Raw genomic sequence first — 18,593 nt, 5'->3', positions numbered from 1 at the left:
GATGTGATCCAAAAGCAGTGAGATAAAAACCATCAAGACGTAAGAGGGGGGATGAACACACCAGCCCCTCATACCTAACAAGGGACGGCCCCTATTCTAGAGTCCGGAAGTAAGATATAGAGCTCAAGCACGTTATATAAAGCTGTGACTCTACAAAAACTGCTAGAGAGAGAGAAAGAAACAGAGACAGAGAGGCAAAGGAAAAGACAGAGACAGACAGACAGAGACACAGAGAGACCGAAAGAGAGGCAGAGACAGAGAGAACTGACAGCGGCTGTCCCAGGTGAGAGAGGAGGCGGCAAGAAGTTTACTTTTTACTTTGTTCTTTTGCATTGTTCAAATATATTTTTAAGTGACATATATTAATTCTATATTTAAGCATTAGAAAACTCCTTCTATTTGAATCCCTCATAAGATGTATATAAAAATCTAGATGATGGTTTGCCAGATACTATTTAAAAGCATGCAAAGGACAAATAGGGGAACTTTAAAGATCAGTTTTATACCTTTTATTTTAGAAAGGAAATATGGACCAAGAGAAAGGAAGTGGCCTCTCAAGGACACTTTAATGGCTGAATCACGAAACTAAGGTCAGTGTATTGTCCAAGGACAGTAGTTTTCAAGATCCAATAAAGAAGCCAAGTTTAGAAGAGCCAACAGCAGTCTGAAGCCCCGGTCCTGTATCTTTTGTACAGTTACACCCTTGTTGGCTTCCTTCTTTACCCCTTTCTTGTCCTTGGCCACTGAGCTGGGAAATGAAAGAACACAGAGGTCTATTAAAAAGCAGAATCTTTCTAAGACCGTAGGAGCCACAAAGCCTCAGATCAATATTAGCAATGACACGCTCACATAGCATCGTACAGGGAGAACCCGGCACAGACTGCATGGATCTGTACACTCACAAGTGTGCTTTCTAAGACCTGCCACAGGGACTTCAGCAGAAATGGCAGTCTACTCTGACCACTGAAGCTTGCATCACGCTGCAGGACAGGATGCTCTGTCTCAGGAGGCTTGCTCCGTTTGCTCTATCCAAGCAGCAGTACCATGTAAGACCTCATGCCTGCTCCTGACTGAGCTTTGCTATCCCTTGTCTGTCCCTTATTGTCTTCCTATTTCGTTCCTCCTTCTTGCCCTGCCTCCTAGGTCAATGCCAACGAATAGCTTGGACATTTATATGTTTCTGTTCAGAACTCAGTACCTTCCTAACTCAGCCACCTCCGTCTATAACACTGCCCTCCTTCGGTCCTGTGTCCATTCTGAGGTAAGCAGGTTTCTCAGGTCTTCAACACAGTGTGCTCTGACATCTCCACAAGCTGGATAGTGTGGTTCATTCTGATGACCCCACCTGCCTATCACAAACTCTGCTTACGGACTGCCATCCTCAATTTGAACTTTCCTTGGTCTCTACATACCTACTACGCAACTGCGCTCTCTTCGCTTGCCGGAGTTCTTTATCTAGTTTTGATTTGTGATGTAAGTCTCTTGATCCTTGAAGTTACTTTGTAGGCATGGTGATAGTTTACTTTGATGCAGTCCATGGCTCAGTTCCCTTTCCTTCTGTTTTCGAGGCTTTCCACCTAGTAAATGAAGCATAAATATGTATTAAGTCCCATTGATTTGTGAAGGTTGGCAAAGTGGAGACTAGGGAACTGGGCTTGAATTTTTCCTTATTAGCTAATTTAGGTGAAGGAGCGTCCATGGTGTGGATATTGTATGGAGGTCAGAAGATAGAAGAGTCAATTCTCTCTTTCCAGAATATGAGTTCTGAGATTGAAGTCTAGTCAAAAAGCTTGAAAACAGGTACTTTTATCCATTGAGCCAATCCCATTGGCCCTAGCATGAAGGTTTGTTTTTTAAGATTTATTTATTTATTATATGCATGTGAGCACACTGCCACTCTCTACAGACACACCAGAATGACAGCATCAGATCTCATTACAGATGTTGGTGAGCCACCAGGTGGTTGCTGGGAATTGATGTCAGGTCCTCTGGAAGAGCAGCCAGTATTCTTAACTGCTGAGCCATCGCTCCAGCCCGCAGAAAGATTTTTAACTGCTGCCAATGTATTAATCATTGACCTCACACATTGCTTCACACATTTTAAGAATGGATATGTGCATCTTAAACTATAATTGGGAATCAGAGTGTAGTCATGACCTATCCCATCCTGATATCAATTCAAGATGACAAATAGAAACGTAAGACATTAAAGTGTCCCTAGTCAAGGCAAACATCAGGATGTGCCATTTTGATGTCTCATAATAGTGAAAATGTGCCAGAGCCCATTAGGCACTTTTAACATGCTTTTAAAGAAGGAACAGGAGGTGTTTGGTGAAACGCCATGGCTGCTACTTGCTCAGGTGTAGGAAATAAACAGCTATCAGATATGGTTTGCCCAAAGCATTTGCACTGAGCGAGCTTTCCATGTCTTAGTCAGACTTTCTATTGTTAGGGTAGAACAGCCTGATCCAAACCAGCTGGGGAGAAAAGCATGTATTTCACCTTCCAGAGTGTAAGTCCATGACTGAGAAGACTAGGCAAGAACCCAGAGGCAGAATCTGATGCAGAGGCCATGAAGGGGTGTTACTTAGTGGTTTGTTCCCATATCTTGGATAACTGCTTTTCTTAAAGCACCCAAGAGCACCAGCCCAGGGGTGGCACTGTTCACAGCGATTTGGGCCCTCCCACATAAATCTCAATCAAAAAATGCACTCCAGGCTCACCCACCAGGCTCAGTCAAAGGACAATGGATGATGGGGGTGTTTTATTGATTGTCTTCTTCTCTTCAAAATGAATCTATCTTGTGTCAACTTGACATGAAGGTAGCCAGTGCATCATGTGTTCTCAGTGAGGATGCCTCAGACCTCCGGACGCTTCAAGCTAAAGTTTAAAAGTAATGAGCTAAATCACTGAATAAATCTGTCTTCCAGGGACAAGTCTTTTAAAAAGCATTAAATTCTTGCTTATTATAAGTTGCTATTATTTGACTGAGAAACTTCCACAGTGCTTTTAGCTCTTAAATAGCTGAAGCCATTATCTCAATTTAAAATGATCAGGTTTCCTCTTCATTGCAGGCAAGCATCAAGCAAAAATTCACATTTTTCAATTCTAACCACGCGGTCCTCAGATCACATACAATAATCAACACCAAATGAACTCACTGGGCTATATGTATGCATTTAATCATGTATACACATGCATAACATGCAATAAAAAAGGCATGGCTTTGAGAGGGAGTGAGGTGGGTACATGGAAGGAAAGGGAAGGAGGAAAACGGATGACAAAAAAAATAATGTGATTATATTTAATTTTGAAAAATGTAAAGACTACATATTTTAAAAATCTGTTGGTCTACACATCTGAGCCACTGCAGATGCTTGAGTGGTAGTGATTTTTTTCACCCACTGTGTCTTTGGTCAAGGAAAACATTAGCAGAGTCTACACATGCATGTGAAGTGTTGCCATTCCAACTTCCACTGTCTGCATCTCTATTCTTGCACGCATCCAAACACACATGAATGAGCTGCCTTCCTCATTATCACAATACATCACTTATTTGAGATCTGTCAGTCAATCAAAGTGCAGTGTCTACTTGGAATTTTGTATCTTGAAGAAAGAAGCTGCCTGAGATGCATTGACTTGACCAACGAATGGTCTAAGACTTCTTCAGAAACATAAGAGTCTCTGCATCATAGGTGACCCTGGCAGTCCTGTCACTCTTGTAGAAGTGCAGAGCACTTTATACCCAAGAGATGAATCCAGAACACTGTCTTCCCACTAATGCTACAAGCAGAATGCTTGTGGTGGGGCTGCCAGTCATCCCCACCTTTGTTTATTCAGCCAAGATATTCCCTCCCTCCTTTCACAGCTAATGCCATCATCTTTGAGGTCAGTGTCTCTTCCACAGTGTTCACTATGAACAATCTGTCCCTCCTTCCAAAGAAGACAAAACCTGCCATACCTTGACTTCAAGGTTTTAGATTTCCAAATGACAAGAAGACAAGTTTGTGGTTCTTCATGAAGTCAGCCCCTGGGAGCCAACAAAGCACAGTAACAGAAGCCATTGGCTCTGCAAGGAAAAAGAAGATCATGCATGGCCATAATCACTTATGTGCAGTTAAATATAAGTTAGAATCATTACTGTGTTTTCAAAGCTTCCTATCCTGGGGTAGAATATGGTGGCTAGGGAGATAGTCAATACATATTTGATCTATAAAGGAATGAGTTATGTTATCAAAATACCAGCAGAAGCTATGCTTCAGGTAGGGTCAGCCACAGCTCTTGGGGGATGCTGATTATCTACAAACTCTCGGAGTCCTGATGAAAAAATAGTAGTTGCTTGGTTCCTTTTCTTCCACACACTATCAGAGACACTAAAAAGTCATCAAATCTCCTTAATGATTTTTCTGTGAGTTCTAATGGCACAGTCCTATAGTCCTCTGTACTCAGGAAGCTAAGACAGAAGGGTTGCAAGTTCAATGACTGTCTGGGCTACAAAATTACTTCAAGTCTAGCCTGGGTCACTTAGTGAATAAAATAAAAAGTAAAAGTAAAATCAGAGATATGGTGTCTGCCTGAGATGTGTACAGACATATATAAAATGACTCTTGCTGATCCTTTCTGTTGGCCAATTTAAAGGAATCCCTATGTTTGAATTCTCAGAATCCATCCTTGTGTGGGTCAGTTGTGCACCTAAGGTTTCTCAAGAGTAAACCAAGAAAGCAGAAAGCAGTCATGTACAGTGGAAGGGGGTGACATTTACATCAGGACACGTAAATCTCTTCCTACCATGACGCAGAGACAACTGCATTTTCTTGCCACTGGATACCTTGGAATAGCAGAAATCAAGTTCCTTGCCAAACATTACCCCCACCATCTTTTTGAGAATCATAAATACATAAGAGCCAGAAAGAGGATCCAACAGGAAAACCATAAACCGGAAATGACTGTCAGCATTAAAAACAAACATAAAGCCTTGTTTGTCATTATATCAAATCACAGTTCAATACAGCCTTCCCGGTACTGTGTTTCTATGAAGATCTGGGGCAGTACCAGCCATGTCCAAGGGGGCATTGTGCTAACTCACATTGGATTGTTAAGCTTTGGAGCAGTGTGTTTTTAAAGCCTCTTGAAAATGCACTAACGAGCCAACTAGACAACCAGACACTTTTTTTAAACTCCTCACAGGGCACCTTGGGGAATAATGTAACCCAGAACTCTTATTTGCAAAGGGGCTGCTATTTAAAGGGTGCCCTCAAGGTCACGGGCAGCTTTGCCAAGAGCTAGCAGAGTAGTCCTCCTCCTCGGGATTTGAGATTGTTAGCATCTTGCACTTGGCCTTTACTTGCTTTATAGAATCATAATGAGGTGCTGCATTTCTTTTCCTCAATAGCTGCTAAGAGATTCTGAATTAATGTAGAATGTAGGGACAATTTATTTGTTTCATTTAAGTTCCTATCCTCATTCTATTTCAAGCTGCTGTTAGAGTCTTTCTTGCTGTGTGATGGTTCAGTCCGTTTTGGAGGAATGTCTATACAGCACCATGACTGTTAGGTGAATGGAAAATTTCACCAAATCACTGATAAGGTAGAACCTTAAAAGGAGAGTCTCTGGTTCTTGATTACGATCCGTGGGCTTCCAAAGCCCATGTGTGGGTTTTAAAACTGGCATTATTGTTTGTTGCTGATGTTATACTTGGCGTTGTTTTGTTGTGTCTGTTGCATTGTGTGGCCGTGTGGTTATGAGACAGAGTCTCATCACATAATTGAGGCTGGCCTCCCATGTGCCTAGGACTGTTTTGAACCCCTGACTTGTTTGTACATCTGAGTATGTACCTATATTGTGGGGAATGAGGCCACCATCCAACAGACCTGGGACAGGCTAGAACCTATGGTCTACTTCACTTTCTTATGGAAAACTGCTTTAGTAGCTTTGACTAGGAAGCACTAAATTAACTGTTGTAGCCTTCCCTGAGTACCAGACTTCTATGAACACTCTGCCTGCACTGTTTCATTTCATAGCCACAGCAACATACTGTTTTAGTATATTTATTTTCACTCCTAGTGAAGCCACAAGCTTAGTAAACTAGTTTAGTTTGATGTAAATTGCCTGAAGCCACTCCATTACTAGAGGAGCACTGCACAAAGCAGTCAGTGCTGACAGGATGGTTTACTCACTTCTTGTGTACTGCTATCACGGTTGCTCATTCTAGGTGGAAAGGAAGAGCACCTCTGTCAGAGTTTGTCCTATTCTATTGCTGTGATGAAGACCAGGACTAAAAGACATATTGGTGAGGAACAGGTTGATTTCATTTTATGGATTGTAGTACACTGTGAAAAGAAGTCAAGGCAGGACTCAAGGCAGACACCCAGAGGCAGGAACTGAAGCACAGACCCCAGAGAAGTGTTGTTTGCTGGCCTGTTCTTTACGGCTTGCTCAATTAATTTTCTTATATAACCAGGACTGCCTTCCTAGAAGTGGTACAGAGCACAGTGCCTTCCCACATTAACCATTAATTAATAATAATAATAATAATAATAATAATAATAATAATACCCTGCACAATTGTCTACAGGTCAAGATGCTAGAGGTAATTCATCAACTGAGGACTTTGAATGTCTCTGCTTGTGTCAGGTTGACAAAGAACTAATCCACATGCCATTCCGTCTCTCTGTGTTCACTTTTGGCTGGTTCAGGGCCCTACATCCTCTGCAGCTGGTTGCCAGATTCAGATCCTGGAATGCTGGAATGGGAACTTTATAGAGGAGAGAGGGAGGCCACAGACTGATGGGGCAGTCTTCCTATGGTTTTGCTAGGGAATACCAAAGCAGACTATTGGTCTAGTCTTTTTAACAAAGACAGAGACCCAGGAATGACTTGAGCATGGGATGGGATGGAATGGGACCCCATGACCTGCTTCAGGCACTGCGCCTGGGTAACAGTGTAACTTCTCTATTCTTCAGCTGTAAAGGGAGGAGAGTGAGTGTCCAGAGAATGCCTTCCACCTCCTTATGCCAGAGCTGTTGACCCAAGCCTTTCCCAGTATACATTCCAAACATGTGTTGCAAAAGGGCAACATATTAAAATAATAAATCAAATCTCATGTGGCTTTCAAGGTCAGGAATAGAAGATATTTTTATTTATAAATCATCTCCCTTTAAAAAGCCAACTGGAAAGTTAAAAAGAAGTCATTATTGGTGAAATCATTGGGGAAAAAAATAGCAGGATGTGATCTGGGGTAGGCGATTTGAGGTGATGGATTACCAGAGAGCTTGTCTGCTGTCAATTTAAAAAGCTTTTTGACTGGTTACTTTCCATTTCCAAGCTTCAAACTCAAATAGCTCTTCACAAAAACAATCGCAGCAGACAAATTGATCTAACTGCTTTACCAAGCCTAGCAGCCAGCACCACCTGATCTCAGACTTCACCTACCATACTACAAGAAGATATCTTACATCAGTGTGATGGTTTGCAAATGCTCGGATTAGGTTGTGGCACTATTAGAAGGTGTGAAGGAAGTGTGTCCCTGTGGGGGTGGGCTTAGAGACCCTCCTCCTAGCTGCCTGGGGAATGCCCAGTCTGTTACTGTCTTCCTTCAGATGAAGATGTAGAATTCACAGCTCCTCTTGCACCATGTCTGCCTGGATGCTGCCATGCTCCTGCCTTGATGATACTGGACTGAACTTCTGAACTTGTAAGCCAGCTCCATTTAATATTGTCATTTATAAGACTTGCCTTGGTTATGGTGTCTCTTCACAGCAGTAAAACCCTAAGACTTACAATGAGATGCTAGCATATTTAACACATGTCATGCTGGAGACACAATGAATAACCTTTTGAGGAAGCCTTTATGATTCTAGTTTTATTCACGAGAAAACAGATCCCCTGAAAAGTCAAATATGTCACAAGGTTAAAACATACTTAAAGTAGATTTAGAACATGACTATGGTAGCCCAGTTCACCAGAATCAAGTAGAGGACGCACTCGGCCTTCTGTCTGCAGACAGAGGGTAATCTACTTACTCACTGCCTGACTTTCACTCCCCAGGGTTATGGGCTGAATTATATCCATTCAAAACTCAGTTTTGTAAATCCTAACCCCCCAAGATAGGATCTAGGTAACTGAGTTAAAATGAAGTCATTATGGAGGGACCTAACCTAATATGAGCAATGTCATTAAACAAGGGGGAAATGTGAACAGAGAACCAGCAATTGCTGGGTAAGGGTGATGACAGAGCACTGTGATGACAAAGATGCCCAGAAAGCCACCAGAAGCCAAGAGAGCGGTGTGGGCAGAATCCTTTGTCACAGCCTCAGGAAGTGACAGATCCACCCACACCTCTGTAACAACATCCAGGCTCCTGGACTGTGAGACTGTGGATTTCTATTCTCTGGTCCACAGAATTTGCGGTACTCTGTTATGACAGCTCTGGAAAATGAACATGTCCAGTCAGGTGAATTTCTTAAAATAACCCTATCAGTGACTATCTTGTCACTGTGATAGCTCCTTCTATTATTTGAAAGGTTTTTCATCGCTTTGAGCTTTCTCTGAGGGAGTATGGCGTAGGGGAATTTGAATGACTGCCTCATCTTTCTGAAGACTCCCCCGTAGAAAAAGCTTTTAGTAGTGGAGGTGTTGTTGGTTGTGTTTCGATCTGGCCAAGGAACACATGTAACAGAGGTGCTCCAGAGTAGCTGCTTTGACGTGATGCACATTGCTGTCTGCTCACCCAGCTCCAGTGCCTTAGACTATAAAGCTAGCCATGCACTTTCCCTTGATTCATGACAAGGAACAGCCACACATAGGAGAATTTTCCCCATAGCTGCATGTAGCCCAGTCTGATGGCGCAGAGATTTTCAGAAGATCTAATAGCTAAGATGAGAAACCAACTTGACCACAGATGTGATCAGCCAGCTCTTGACCATAAGTGCCAGACAGTGTTGACTCTAGGTCTCCCTATGATGAAGTTCAGCCTTGCTTTGTGGGTGTGACCCATCCTGCTGGACTACTAGGTCCATGCCTTATACCTAGAACAAGAACATATAACTTAGTGTCATCATTTGATAGAGAATACATGTCTATGTTGTCACTATTTTCCTGTTCTGTTTCTCTTTCTAGTATAGGGACCATTTTCTAAATAAAACACACCAACAAGTCTGTGGGAAATACTCCTGGAATATATCTGGTGAGCTCCACATTTTACATCTGTTGGGTCTTTTCTTGAAGATCTTGTTTTGGTGAGAGAGGAGGACAGTTGCACATTCAAAGTATAAGATAACACAGCCAGTGGAGTGTCATGCATTAGGACATGATGTGGAAAAGGCCCAGTCAGGACTCTGCTCTAGCCTGGTGTTGAAGAGCAACAGTCTTGACCAGGTCACTGTCTTTGAACCTTAGCTGTTCCTTCTCCACAATGATCTGTTTAGGCTAGAGATCACTGTTTCTGAACCCAGAGAAATAACTCATTTCTAAACTCCATAAACACAGAGCCTCCCATTCTCAAGGATTGGAAATGGTGCTGCTATTCAGCCCATCCATAGACACTGCCTCTTCAGTAAGAAACTCTCTGGTACTCTTCCAGCTCTCCCTACACTCCCTTTATGACTTGAAATAGACACGAAGCCTCACAGGTGTGTAGCGTCCCCTTCATGTGCATGAGGTCCTCATGTGTTCAAAGCCCTCTCCGTGTGTGCATGAAGTCTTCTCCACCCTTATTTTACCAGCTCATCTTCACCATGTCTCCCACATACTCAACAAAGCCAATAGCCTAGAAAATTCCACTTCTATAGGACTATAGAAAAAAACTTGGCTAAGTTTAATGAGCTTTCCAAGAATTAAATTTTTGTTCTCAAATGTTCCAAGACATTTACAGCTATTTTTCCTTTAATATATAGAAATTTATTGCCAGCAGGCAAGTTGACATTGTTCAGCTCAGAGTTCCCTTTCTGGAACAAAGCTTGTGTGAACAGTTTTCAAAAGGATAAAACAATTGCATAGATTGTGACAAGAGAAGCAAAACCACAAGAAAGGCAAAAGCCAGACATTCTCTGATCAGTACATGAAATGGATACCACATGATCTTACCCTGCTGCCAGAAAAATCTGCAAACATGGTACTTAGTTTCCCGGCTGCTGAGGCCAGCACAGTCATTATGTCAAAGATACTAGTTTCCTAAAGGTCATGAAGTCATGTGATAAATCTGTAGCTACATCAACCAGAAAATTTGGTGGCAAAGCCTCAGCCCCCACAACTCTCAGCACTAAATTCTGTGCCTAGGATACCCATTATCTATACCTTGTAGGCAAGCTGAAAGACTAGACATTGAAGTTTGGAAGGCTATTTACCCAGGAAAGAGGGAACTGCTAAAGTCATTAAAGGCTGACATTTTGAGAATGTGATGCTTCAGGCAATGTAGTAACCACCACAATAGTCATGCTATGTTAAGAACTAAGAAAGCATCCCAGTAGAAGAATGTTTGTTACATGTTTGAGGCCCTAGGTTTGACCCTAGTACCATACCAAAACAACAACAACACAGGTAAAGGTTAAAAATAAAACAAATCAGGTTCTCAAAAGAATTGCTATCACAGACGGGAAAGTTGTTAATGCCTATGCACCAGCATTGTCTTGGGAAGGGAAGCCCTAGTCCCAGGGAGAGTAGATAAGTTATATGGTCGACACAACTGGCATCTGATTTGTGGGATTCTTCTTCCTAAGAATCCATTTTTAACAAGCAAGCATCTAACTCAGGGTTCGTTTCCAGGGTGGCCTTGTGCAACAAGGCAGCTCTGTTGTATGGAGTTTTGTAAGTCTGGTCCTGGTGGGCAATGCCTTTCACTGGAAATACACAGTTTCATACATCAACTTCATGAGCTCGGTGAGTATGACAGAGTTTTGGAAGATTCCATACTTTGAGTGCTAAGAACCTCAGCACTGAGCCTACTTAACTGAAGACTGGACACAGCCAGTTCTGTGAAGGAAGAAGTAGTCTTTACAAGGATTCTTGGGAGGAGCCAACTGAACACTGACTGTCTGACTTCTTTGGGAGCAGCACTTGTAAGAACTCTTGTGCCACAGCAGCCTTGGTTTCTTCCTCCCCTCCTCCTCTCCCTGTCGGGAAACCCTATGAACCATCTTGAGTCTTGGCTCTGGGCACTCGCGGTACACATCACTTCTGGACACTTGTGCCTCCTTCAGTTCTTGCATGGTGATGTGAAAAACCCTTCCATTGTGAACAAGCAAACCCCTAGTGCTTTGCATTTATCACAAGCATTACCCACAGACAAATCTGAAAATTATAGCTTTTCTTTGGTGTTCTGTCCTAGATTTCAAATAGTCCAGCTCAGCGTGACGCTTCAAGGACCTAAAATGGGTCTGAAGGCAGAAATTGGAGAATATTTGCCTTTATCTTCTGATTAGCAGAAATGAAAAAAAAATTATTGGAGAGATCCAAACAGAAATGAACAGCAAGGTTCATTGTCCTAGCGGCCTGTTGTTCATAAACCAATAACAATGCTCTTGGGAGCTTACGTGACTTAGAATGAAATGACCAAACTGGACTGGCAGAGCTGTTTTCATTGTGAACTTCCAACACATTACTCAGATTAATATGTGTCAAGAAAAGAATAAGAAATAAGTGGATGAAATAAAGAATTGATGGTGTAGTGACCAGTCACTAAGAAAATGATGGGGCAGCATAGATCTCTCAGGATTCAGCAACCTTCTCCAGAGGACCACAGATGACTCCTCTCCTGACCCCCACCCCAAAACAGATTCTCCTCTCCTGTTCAGTTTATTCCAGCCAGCCCCCTGGCACCTCCCACAACATCACTATTTTACAATCATCCTCTCACTGTCTCACCCCCATCCCCTAGTGGTTTTAACGGAGGAACATGGTCTCTTCCTGTCTTCATCAGATCTTACCTTAGACACAGTCATGCCAGGCAGAGAAACAAAAACCTACAGGGGAACAGGTGGAGTAGCAGATCACTGGCGTATGTAGAGCAGCTCACAGGTTCCACAGTGGATTCACAGATGTGAACACATGTGGTCTTCCAAAAGCCCTGGAAAAGTCCCTTAGACACATCCGTCTTCCACAGACATCTTTCATAGACAGTCTCTAAGACGAGAATTATGGCAGCCTCTACCTCATAAAGCTGCTCCAGGGACTAAATGCAATAGGAAAATGGCTGTCGGCAAAATCCTTCACAGCAGAAGCAGGCGCAGAGGAAAACCTAGGTATTGTTCTAGCTAGAAATTCTAAAATTCCTTGTTATTTCTAGCTTCTCTAATCTGGAAGCAAATGACTAGATGTTCAGTTCCCTTAACCAGAGTCTCTTAGGCGGCTTCAGGACACTGGGATGGCATGAAATTCCTGTCCATTTGGTTGCATTACCTTCTCCACCTCTAGCAGCCTCCATGTCCACACAGAGTGAAGTGGACCTTGACTGAGAACATTGCCTACCATAGTGAGTTGTGTTCATTTCCCACCTTGCTAGTGGTTCCATTCCTCCTTCTGATGTTCAGCTCTTCCTCCTGAGGAGAGACAAGGCCTCCTGTTCCTGAGTCCTGCAGTCCCTCTGGAGTCTGAAAAATACCCACCTACTGTCTAGTTGGAGGTCAGGCAGTTACTTTCTTGCCCTGGGTAGGAATTTCAGCACATGCCCTTCACTTCAAGGTCTACTAGGCCACTTGGATGAAGTCCAGATAGTCACCCTGCTCCAGTAAATGGGGCCTTGTGGTCAGTCAGAGAGCCAGCACCAGGCTAGCTGAAGGCATGCACAGATGACATGGACAAGCATGGTGACATATTTCCAAATCGTTCTCAGTGGAGCTGCATATGGTGCCAATGTATGAATGCTGCCTCTGGGCCTAAAAAGGTCAAAACCAAGAAAAGAGCAAAACTAATTGCTACAAGAAGACAGAGCCCTACGACGCTGAACACAGACACTAGTTGCAAAAATCTCCCAATATAACAGAACTCCTTCTCCCTCCATTGATGTTCTCACACCTAGTTGTCTTCCTGTCAAGCTGGGACTGAATGAACGCCTTTGCTTGCTGGGTCCTCGCCTTAACACCTCTTAGCAGAAAGAAAACAAATCTTTCTTCCGTATGAGTGAACTCCTACATTTCCTCTATTGTCTTGCTCTGGACATTTAGCCTTCCCTAGCCTGACAAAAGCTGTTAGTCTATATGTCTTAGTTACTTGACCTCAAGCATAACCCCATTCTGCAGAGTTACCTTCACTTTTTGGGGGTGTCAGCGTCTCCCTTCTCCAGGCTTCCCTTAGAGCAAGTTGCCTCATTTCCTGCTGGTTGTTTGCTAAAGCAGCAGCCACCTAACCCTTCTCTTTTGCAACCTCTGAATCACACTAGGCTGGAGGGGCTCTATTTTCATCCTCAGCACCCAAAGCCTCCTGCAGTGTCAGTGAATCTCCGTGAAATCAGAGACTGTGGTTCCCAGAACAGACTATTCATCACTACTCCTTAATAGAATGCAAATTTGAGACTGCGGCAATTTCTAAACAAAGTTCCATTGCTTTATGATTTTACGTGATTAATTAGGGGATGTTAGTTATTGATGAAGGCAGCACACAGTAGAAGGAAAGATTCTGGGGGGAAGATTTGATTTAGTCTGTCATTTTCATGAAAGCCCGATGCGTCTATAAAACAGCCAGAACTTAGAGCTTACGTCATGGGGTAGGAAGCAGCCTTCAAGCTCTGGCTATAATTCTCACCCAATGCATTAAAATCCAGTCTAAGGGATAGCACCTTCCAGAAGCAATATGCTCCAGCAACACATTGAGCTTTCCTGTTAGAAAGTGCTCTGGTGAGAAGCTGTGACAGGACAATGGAGGCTGACGTAAAGATCTCACTCTGTGTATTTATAGGTTGTTATCAATGTTCTTAAGGGATGGATGGTACTGGACTTCATATGTTTAAGTGGGCAATTATATCTTACCAATTGGGTCAAAGATTATTGTGTTGTGTGTTCTTTTATGTGACGATTTGAGTGTAGCAAAGTGTGCGGTGGCAGGAGACACTGGGTCACTGAGGAGTTAGGATGTGTTTCCACCAAGATATCTAGCACATATCTTGGGGCACTGTAGCCAAACCTAGCAGGATAAAAGACAACCTTACTTTTTTTTTATTTTTTATATTTTTACAACAACAGATGGCGAACTAATGTGATGGGCAAGAATCCACTAGTAATTCTAAGAGTTGAGAGAAAGTTTTTATTGTCTAAGTAAGAGGAGGTCAGCACCATATTAAGTCATATGATATCTCAAGTGGGGGAATTTAACAAAGAAACAAGAAAGTAGCCTGGGCTGACAGGCTGTAGGTCCCAGGCTGTGTGATTAAGTAATGACAGCTGAGAGAGTTAGAGGTTAAATGCTGCTTTTTAAATAAAGTTGTTTAGGAAGTCTTTCAGAATACTCATATTCTTTTTAACGTGGGCTCCACGGGAATTTTGGGTTGAAATCCTAGTTAAACAAGTTACTTCTTAATTACAGGTATTATTAAAAGGTGATTAAGTTTGTTTTTAGAAAGAAGAGAGTAAAGAGATTACCTGAATCAGGTGGGGATTTTCATCCACAGTTCAGAACTTAGGGAAAAATTAGTCACTACCTCCAAGTAGAGAGTTGTGATAAATGTCTGTAACACCAGGCAGAGAGAATGTAGATATATATTATAGAAGTTATTAAGGTTAAAGAAAAATCTGTGGCTCCGGGTAGAGAGATTAACAGATGGATATATTTTGAGCTAAAGTTCTGAGTTTTAAGTTGCTTATTGGTTTTAGAACTGATAGAAGGTGTTTAAGTTTGTTTTAAGGAGAGTACAGAGGATTACCCAAATCACGTGGGAATTTTCATCCATGGTTCAGAACTTAGATAGGGAAAAATTAGTCACTGACTCCAAGTAGAGTATTGTGATATTTACAAGTTATTAAGGTTAAGTGAAAAATCTGTGGCTCCGGGTAGAGAGCTTGACAGTTTGAATTACTTTGGGCTAAAGTCCTGGTTTGATATGTTGCTTGTTGGTATTAGAATTGATAGAAGGTGTTTAGTTTGTTTTATGAATTACCCCGCTAAAGCCCATATGACTCGTTGATGCTGGCTAGCAAGGGTTTGTGATTACTTTTGATATTTACCACAACAGGAAGCCCAGATTCTCTTAACGTGGGCTCCATGAGAATTTTGGGTTCATTTCCTGATATTATAAAGTACAAAAGCCTATCAGGCTCATTGTTTAGCTTACTTCCTTTTTAAAAAAATTGTTTAACCTTCATAACGGGTGTGACTTTGAGTTTTATGGTTATATTATTACTCTGGGAGAGAGTGCAAGATACAAGCTTTTCTGGTTACAGACTAAGGAACACAGTATTTTGAGAGAAAGAGCTTGTGTTTTTAAAAAGTGTGATTAGGCTCTGGAAACCTCACAGAGTCATACTGATCAGATTTGATAGAGGTAGACCACCTGAAAAAAATTGATTCGGGAGAATCAAACAAAAAGATATCTTGATTCTAAACTTTTGTCTTGAGAGTTGTATTTTACAGAGTGTGCCTACTTGGATTCCTGGTCTCAAGGACTTTCAGCTGGGCTCAGTCAGGACACATCGGCTACAGCATTTGCTTCATTCTTCCTACCCCCTACCCCCAAGGGTATCTCAACACCCACGTACAGCTTGAAGAAGTTATGGAGGAGTCATTGCCCCAATTCCCTGGACTTGGGGGTGTGTGTGAAAGTGGTTGTTTTAAAGTTGTTTTTATGAGGAATCTAAAATTGGTTGTAATTTAACAGGGAGGAATTAGCTAGATTGAGTTATACAGTCATAATCTCATTTGGTAACTAAGCTAAAATCCTATCTTTGCTTTGATATAGAATTTATTTGTTAAAAGTTTAAAAGTACAAGGTTTAGAGCCAGTCCTTCTATTGATGTCATTACAAACTTCTCAGTTGGCTACACATGTGAGTTAAGGATCAAATAGCAAATATATTGCTGACTTTGTGAGAGAGCTTTCAAGATATTATTAAGATATAAAGACAACAGTCCAGATTGTGCTATATAGATGGTTTTCAAAAACATCAGAAATCCACAAAATTTGAGATTTAAAATTATTTATCTTTTGTTGAGACATATCTGCTCCTAACAGTTCCCCTTTGTTGGATTTAATGAAGAATTTGAACACCTCTACCTCCAGGTGAGGCAATACTTTGCGGCTAGGCAGTCACTGGACAAAACTGCCTGTTAGATCTGCAGACTATGCTGTCCAGAAAAGGACAATTTATGCAGAATAGTTGACTGATAAAACCTGCCAAGACAGGGTGACTTGCCCTTCAAAATCTGCATTTCAAGAGTCTGTCAGTTGATTTTGGGCCAGAAGGCTGAAGACTTGCGCTCACATGTTGCTAACAGGGGACTGTGCTAATGGAGATTTGTCTCTACAACCTCTCAGTTCTGAAAGCTGTGTTAGGCTTCCTATGTTTATAGATATTTGGTCATTCTCAGATTTCTGATGGGGTTGAAGACATATTATAGTTTCATAGCCTATCAGGCTGTTTAACTCTGGAAATACATATTTTATTGGATAGTTATCAGATAGTATACAAGCTAGCCAAGATAGAATATAGATTTCAAGCCTTTCTTAAGTTGGAATGGATAACTAAATGTTCTGTTTAACTGACATAGTGTTGGACTGGGTGTTAGGTATATTTTATGCTTTTGATTACAAAACGATAATAGTTGTGCTCAGCTTATATTTGAGAGAAAAGTTTTTTTTTCTAATTAGAAAAAAAGGGTAAAATGTGGGATGATGTCACAGGTGAGGCAGGTACAAGATAGAAGGAGGCCTGTCATTGGATGAGAAGGAAGGATGGGCGGGAGAAAAGTGGGAAGGAAGAGGAGGAGACTGGAATGAAGAGAGGAGGAGGAGAGGCCGAGAAGTCGTGGCAGGACAATCGAGGCCGCCATAAAGATCTTACTCTGTGTATTTACAGGTTGTTATCAATATTCTTAAGGGATGGATGGTACTGGGCTTTGTATGTTTAAGTGGGCAATTGTATCTTATCAATTGAAAAAAAAAAAAAAAGAAAGTGCTCTGGTGTCTACTCAGCCATTGTAGACAGTGATTAGGGGACTTGGTGGCCTACGGAGAATGCTTTATATAATAGCAAGTGCCACAGAGAAAAAGCAATGTGCACAAGCCAACATACACATTATGACTATACTCCTGAAAAGCAGGCAGGAAAAAAACAGAAACAGCAACCATGTTGTAATTCATGTATCCATTGCTTTCTAAACATTATGAAAGTCCCGGTTATGTGGGGCACTGTTTTAGGCAGTACAGATATCTCAGGGGCAAGACTAGCCAACACTGGAGGCTCAGTTGTGATAGAATTGAGGTTAATGTCTATTATCTTTACATCCCACAGTTCTGGTTTGTATAGTATAGTGATAAATAAAATCCTATAGATAGAGCTTAAGTCCTCTTTTTCAAACACACAAAGTGAATCTTTTACTTCCTAAATACTGGGCAGTTTAGAAAATGTATCACAGCAATGGTTCATCTCATGACAGAAGAGTCACTCCAAGGCAAATGGGACATGTCTGCAAGGAACTCAACAGCAAGGTAGCATGTGTTACTGATCTCAAAGATTAGCACAGTTAGATGATTCTCAAACTGTGAAGGACTTTCCGATTTATTTACTGAGTTACTTGAATGGATGGCTGAAGTGGACCAAGAAATTAGACGATGATTACAGCGAGGCCGCAGCATTGGAGGAAAACGTAAAGATGAGCTCTGAAGTCAGAGCCACCGACTGACTGTTCATGAGCATCACTGAGAAGTCTGCCAAGGATGAGCCTTTGTATTTGATGGGACGCAAAAGAGAAGCTTTGCTTATTAAAACTGTTGTGAATATCCCATGCTGGGCAGTTTTATGCTTCAAGTGGCTTTTCCCCTGGTGCTGCTTGGAGTAACTGACTTACAATGTACATGAATGCCTGTCCTCATCAATCACATACCACGGTCCACACGCAGCCCTGGAGATTTACATGGCCTGCAATGTGGCCATGACTGATAAGGAACATCTCCTGCATGAAATGCTCTCTGGGAGACAACTGCCAGTCAAGACAGGGTCACTTTACCCAGAGGGACGGCACACAATTTACAGAAGGCTAGCAGTGCAGGCTGAAGCTGCCCTCACTGAAACGCACTGAAAATCAATAAAAATATTGTTCACATTTTAGATTTGCCCATAATGGAATTCATTTAAACATCATTACTGGCCCATGCTGACAGCTTCAAAATTGAATTTTTCTTGTGCTTGATGGAGTGAATAAATCTCCCTCTGGTAGGTAGTTGGTGCTTTCAAAAGCGGGTAACTCACATTCTCACAGCAATACAGTGTCAGAACCAGTAGTGGGTTTTGGTAGAGAGTATAGGGATAGACGAGACAGACAGTCTATGGAGAGATTTTTTTTATTATTATTATTAACTTGAGTATTTCTTATATACATTTCGAGTGTTATTCCCTTTCCCAGTTTCCGGGCAAACATCCCCCTCCCCCCTCCCCTTTCTTATCGGTGTTCCCC

General features: G+C 41.9%; 1 long non-coding RNA gene across 2 annotated transcripts; it reads right to left on the bottom strand.

Annotated features, from left to right (window-relative positions):
• Positions 1–494: 494 nt before the first annotated feature.
• On the bottom strand, positions 495–12,610 carry LOC134480929 (uncharacterized). Of its 2 annotated transcripts, XR_010055972.1 has the most exons (5): positions 12,489–12,610; positions 3,962–4,069; positions 2,728–2,880; positions 1,413–1,577; positions 495–748 (listed from the first exon to the last, which is right to left on the bottom strand). It is a non-coding gene; the product is annotated as an uncharacterized LOC134480929 (long non-coding RNA). The 2 variants fall into 2 exon arrangements; XR_010055973.1 differs by lacking the exon at positions 2,728–2,880.
• Positions 12,611–18,593: the final 5,983 nt, after the last annotated feature.

Source organism: Rattus norvegicus, chromosome 11, assembly GCF_036323735.1.
Source record: "Rattus norvegicus strain BN/NHsdMcwi chromosome 11, GRCr8, whole genome shotgun sequence".
Taxonomy (NCBI): domain Eukaryota; kingdom Metazoa; phylum Chordata; class Mammalia; order Rodentia; family Muridae; genus Rattus; species Rattus norvegicus.
This window is presented reverse-complemented; position numbering and strand designations above follow the sequence as displayed.